Consider the following 6,487-nt stretch of genomic DNA (forward strand, 5'->3'; position numbering starts at 1 on the left):
GATGGATGGGGGTCTCTGTGGGGCCATTCAGAGACCCCGTCCTCACTCGCTACTAGGCTCGGGGTCAAAGTTCAGTCCGGTGTTCTGGGAATCGATCCTACCTCACAAACCATCCTACCCGTTGTTTCCATGCATGTGCACAACACAAAGCACAAATTTACTTCATTTTTCTTTAACCTGTTGTGAATATCGGGGCGACCGTGGCTCAGGGGGTTGGGAAGCACATCTGTAACCAGAAGGTTGCTGGTTCGATCCCCGGGCTCTCCATCGTCGCCTCTGTCAGTTTGCCCCAGGGCAGCTGTGGCTACAACTGTAGCTGCCTCCACCAGTGAGTGAATGAATAGTGTAAAGCGCTTTGGCTGCCTTGAAAAGCGCTGTACAAATGCAATCCATTAATATTTGTTATGGTTAAGCATAGGTAGAGTTGGATGTCTCGAGACCACTTTTCTTGGTCTCGGTCTTGCTTTGTCACATCGACATAGTGTTCGGGCGATTTGGAGTCAACCATCGGCGGAGCGGGGAGGTGGATTACTGGGCTTAAGCCCAGGTCATTTTTTCAGAAGCCCGGAGTCTTTTGGAGTGTAGTGCAGCGATGCAGAGGAGAGCTGAAGTTTGACCAGGTACCAAAGCAAATCACTGGTACTGTACAAATAATGTAAATATGACGGTGCATCACAAAAGATATCAAACTGATCACTTGACCCATGTTACGTTACTCACTCTTCAAGTGAATCAACAAAAGGTGAAATGAAAAGCCGAACAACAACAACGCTGTTTCTTTAGAGAGTCTCAGCTCACATGTGTGTTTATTTCATATTTTCAGTTCTTACCCTCCACGGCTGAACAAACTCTCTAAACCGGTTTCAGTTATGCACTGATGAACACAACAAAGGACATAAGGAGCTTCTTTCAAACAAAAAACTCAGGTAGATGTTATTGTATATATTATGCTTTGGATGTTGTTCAGTATATTTCTATGCAAAACAAGAGGAATTTCAATACACAGCAGGATATTCACAGTTTAAACCAGATATTTACGCTTTAGGGAGAAAACATAAAAACTTTTTTTTTTACTGTTAAACATCAATTTTGAGTAAACTTGTTTTGTTGTAGATAAATAAATTTGTCTGTGAAGGTTCTCAGTCATCCAGGTCATCGTAGTCTAAGGAGCTTGCAAAGAAAAGCGTCTGGACTTCTTTAAGTTGCTTGAAGACGTTTCACCTCTCATCCGAGAAGCTTCTTCAGTTCTAAGGTCAAATGGTGGAGAGTCCAGATATAAACCTAGTGGGAGTTTCCCCCCACAGAGGGACAAAAGGACCCCCTGATGATCCTCTAATCGCCTGAGCCAAGGTGGGAAACTGGGTGTGGGTCCCAATCAGCCAGAGTTTCGGGTGAGCTCATTGTGAAACCTGGCCCCACCCTATCATGTGAATTCCTGAGATCAGATGGCCCAGGATGTGAGTGGGCGTTAAGGCGTCTGGGAAGGATCTCAAAACTGGATTATAGATGGCAGAGAGTTGGTGTCGTAAACCCCGCCTCTGTTCAAAGATGGTCGCTCACAGTGGACATAGAAGCTTCTTTCACTCCTCTTTCAAACCATCTGTCCTCTCTGTCCAAAAATGCTCGAAAGAGTGACCTTTGACCTTTAGATGCAGATGGACTGCTGAGTCTTGTCCTGTGGAGGTGGCTCTTCTGTGTTGTGCCATGTGCTTGTGAAGTGGCTGTTTGGTCTCTCCGATGTAGAGGTCTGGGCATTCCTCGCTGCACTGTACAGCATACACCACATTGTTAAGTCTGTGTTTTGGCGTTTTGTCTTTCGGGTGAACCAGTTTCTGTCTGAGCGTGTTGCTGGGTCTGAAATACACCGGGATGTCATGCTTGGAGAAAACTCTCCTGAGTTTCTCTGATACACCGGCTACATAGGGGATGACAGTGTTGCTGCGTCTGTCCTTCTTATCCTCCTTCGCTGGTGTCTGGTCTTCTTTTCTCTGCCTCTTTGCTGACTTTAAGAACGCCCATTTAGGATAGCCGCACGTTTTGAGTGCTTCCTTTACATGTGTGTGTTCCTTCTTTTCCCCTTCAGGCTTAGAGGGAACATGTTCTGCCCGGTGGTGTAGGGTCCTGATTACTCCAAGTTTGTGTTCCAGAGGGTGATGGGAGTCAAACAGGAGGTACTGGTCCGTGTGTGTGGGCTTCTGGTAAACTTTGATGTTGAGGTTGCCGTTCTCTTCAATGTGCACGGCGCAGTCCAGGAAAGGCAAACAGTCGTCCTTTGTGTCTTCCCTGGTGAACTTGATGTTTTTATCCACAGCGTTGATGTGCGCAGTGAAGGATTCCACTTCTTGTGTCTTGATTTTGACCCAGGTGTCGTCCACATATCTGTACCAGTGGCTGGGTACTCTTCCTTTGAAAGGGCCAAGAGCCTTCCTTTCCCCTTCCTCCATGTAAAGGTTGGCTACAATAGGTGACACGGGGGAGCCCATGGCACAGCCATGTTTTTGTCTGTAGAAGCCCTCGTTGTATTTGAATATGTAGTGGTGAGGCAGAGGTCTAACAGTGTGCAGGTCTGATCGGGGTTGAAGTTGGTCCTGTCTTCCAACGAGCTGTCTTCTTGTAGTCGTTTTCTGACAGTCTCCACGGCCTCCGTGGTGGGTATGCAGGTGAAGAGAGAGACTACATCAAAGGACACCATGGTTTCATCTGGATCCATAATGACATCTCTCACCTTCTCAACAAAATCCAAAGTGTTCTGGACGTGGTGTTCAGAGCTGCCCACCAGCAGGATCGAAGCCAGAAACTTGGAGATGTTATAGGTGACCGAGTTGATTGTGCAGACAATCGGTCTTAAAGGTGCTCCCTGTTTATGCATTTTCGGTAAACCATACAGACTCAGAATTTCAGGACGTTTCACGGATCACATTAACTCAGTGGACCGACACATCAGATTCACCAGGGAGGATATGAAAAGTGGCAGGTTAGCCTTCTTAGACTGTGAGATTTCCATCAGTAATGAGGGACATCTAAAAGCTGACGTGTACCGTAAACCTACACAAACAGATCAGTATCTAAGGTTTGACTCTCATCATCCACTGGAGCACAAACTGGGTGTCATCAGGACGCTACAACACAGAGCGAACACCATCCCCACTGACACAGCAGCCAGGGAGGCAGAAGAACATCAAGAAGGCCCTGAGTAAATGTGGTTATCCCAGCTGGACTTTTGTCAAAGCTGGGAAGGCTCCTAAAGAAAGCTCCAGCCGACCCAGGAGAGAAGGACAACCGCTGCCCAAGCGAAAACCTGTAGTGATCCCGTACGTGTCAGGAGTATCGGAGCAGCTGAGACACATTTTCTCTAAACACCGGGTCTCTGTGGCTTTTAAACCCCAAAACACGCTGCGCCACAAACTGGTCCACCCCAAGGATCGGGTCCCCGACACAAACAGAGTAACATAGTGTACGCTGTTAAGTGCAGGAGGATTGGCAGGATTTATACATCGGGGAAACCAAACAACCTCTGGCTAAGAGGACGGCACAACACAGAAGAGCCACCTCATCAGGCCACGACTCTGCAGTCTATTTACCTACAGGCCAGTGGACACTCAATGATGAGGATGTAACATCCTGGACAGGGAGGAACGCTGGTTTGAGGGCGGAGTCAAGGAGGCCATTTACGTGAAAAGGGAAAGACCATCTCTGAATCGAGGAGGGGCCTAAGGGTACATCTGTCACCATCTTACATGCTGTGATTGCAGCCATTCCCCAACTCTCTGTGAATGGGACTCATGGTTGTTGATCAGTGGTTTTTGATCAATGGTCATGAGAATTTGCATAATTAAGATTAAGGAACTGCCCTCCCAGCCCATTGTTGCTTCAGTGGTGCTGGTTTCAGTCATTATGCAGATGTACTGTTTATAAGATTGAAACCTGCAGTCAGCTGAGACTGAAGACATCACCTGATGATGACGAAACGTTTCTCCCACAAAACGCTATGTCCAGATGAACAGAAGCAACTTTTGGAGATTTTGGTCATATCGCACAGCCCTACTCCAGACGATTTGATTCTGAGCTGAAGAAGCTTCTGATTGGTTCGTAGAGTCCATGTGAGTAAACTGGTGGCACAGCTGTGGATGCATATAAGACACCCCCAAAACACAGAGGCTGTTTCTGTGACATGGGAACATCAGGAGATGTCAACCAAAACAGCAGGAACAGAACTGTGGAGCTCCATAAGTGTGGCTCAGTTTGAATACAATTTGGTGCCATTTACAAGAAATACAGACAGTTTCTCTCTTTACTCTTAAAGTTAACAAATGTGTTTTTTATATTTATCTAAAAAAATAAACATTTAGTCTGATTTGATGTTACAATTAAAAAAGTGTTTTTATCTGAAGAGTAAATATCTGGTTTCAACTGTAGATTTGATGATTGTCAGCACAGAGAGGGAACAAGAGCAGGTGAGACACACCTGTTAGTCACATGGTTGTTTGCCAAAACTCATCAGAACATGTATCCAGTACCGAGTGTAACTTTTTAGATGCCACTTGTTACTTTACATACTTTGTTACATTCTATATTTATTAAGTTCTGCAGCTTGTTTGCACAACAAGGATAAATAATTATATAAACGTTTCTGAATCTAAACAGTGGACTTTGGTAGAATTAAAAAACAAGTGTAGTGCAGGTCTATGATGATTTTTAGTGCTGCTATCATCTAGTTCTGATTCTGGTTCTGTCTTGGTTAAGTCCTCAGTAGTCCTGATTTTGAACTGTTGTAGTCCGGTTTTAATTCTGGATCAGTTCTGGGTCTGGTTGAATCGGGGTTTAGTCCTCGTGTCTTGATACAGCCCGACTTTGTTCTGCCTCGCTGCTTAATTAAAAAACTAGTTTAAGGTGTCCTGCACATGTGATATATATATTTCCCTATATGAAGTCATTCTTTTTTGAACAAAACTCAAAACAGAGCCTATTAATCTTTCAGTCATTTCTACCCTCACTTAATTTCCTTTCGCTGCTCAGCTCTCACACAGGGGCTCAGCTATGCTCCAATCCCTCCATATTGTGGCCAATCACATACAAGGATAATGTCATTATGTGAAAAACAGAGAAGGTGAGAGACAGAGAAGAGTGAGGTGCCCCACGGCATTGGTGGCTGCCCACTGCTTCACTGGGTGAATGGGTTTAATGCAGAGGAACTATTTCCCTATGGGGACTAACACACACACACACAGACGACAGCTTACAGTCCTGCGTGAAGATGAAAGTGACTTCGTACAGCCCCGATTTGCAGACGCTGTGCGCAGAGGTTCGGGAGCAGAAGTCCCGTTGTAAACATATCACGGCAGACCCCACGATGTTTGCATGAAACTTTACAGCTTCTCTTTATTGACCACTTTACACACACGGTTGCTGTGCGCACACAGCCGGCTGTAGCTTTGCAGCTCACAGCCCGACACACACCAACAACAGCATATATGGCACAGACGTTAAAGTGGCGAGGCGTGATTGCGGGTGCTGCTCTGGTGCATCCGCCTCCCCTGCAGCGGCGCTGCAGACCACGCCCCGCCTCACACATTGACCAGGTAAATACATATTTAGGCAGAATTTTGCAAATATCTATTTTTCATTTTTTAGCAGCATAGAGCTTTTTTTCAGTTATTTTTAAAAGTCAGGCTCCAAAAGCCCAAAGGAGATATAACAGTTTTTGTTTGCTGGATCATTTTAGTTCAGCTTTCTTTTTGTTATATTTCTTTAAGAGTTCAAAATGTGTTAATTACATAAATAAAATGTAATTTTCTCTGTAGCACTTCATAGATTTCATAAGCAACACACTTTAGACTTCCATCAAGTTTTAATAACACTACAGTTTTTCCTTAGGCTGGTCACACTTCCTGTATGTCTAAAGTTTCAAAATAAAATGTCTCAGAGCTGTTAAACGTGGGAACATTTACTCTGTGTCCATTTGTGCAACATCTCTAAAGTTAGAAATATCCTGTCTCAGAGTGACGCTGAAAAACTAGTTCATGCATTTATTACTTCCAGGCTGGACGACTGTAATTCATTATTATCAGGAAGTCCTAAAAACTCCCTGAAAGCCTTCAGCTGATCCAAAATGCTGCAGCAAGAGTCCTGACAGGGACTAGAAAGAGAGAGCAGATTTCTCCTGTTTTGGCTTCCTGTTAAATCCAGAATTCAAAATCCTGCTCCTCACATACAAGGTCTTAAATAATCAGGCCCCATCTTATCTTAATGACCTTGTAGTACCATATCACCCTATTAGAGCACTTCGCTCTCGCTCTGCAGGCCTACTTGTTGTTCCTAGAGTATTTAAAAGTAGAATGGGAGGCAGAGCCTTCAGTTTTCAGGCCCCTCTTCTGTGGAACCAGCTTCCAGTTTGGATTCAGGAGACAGACACTATCTCTACTTTCAAGATCAGGCTTCAAACTTTCCTTTTTGCTGAAGCATATAGTTAGGGCTGGACCAGGTGACC

This window comes from Rhamphochromis sp. 'chilingali', assembly GCF_963969265.1.
Source record: "Rhamphochromis sp. 'chilingali' genome assembly, chromosome: 19".
NCBI classification, from domain to species: Eukaryota; Metazoa; Chordata; class Actinopteri; order Cichliformes; family Cichlidae; genus Rhamphochromis; species Rhamphochromis sp. 'chilingali'.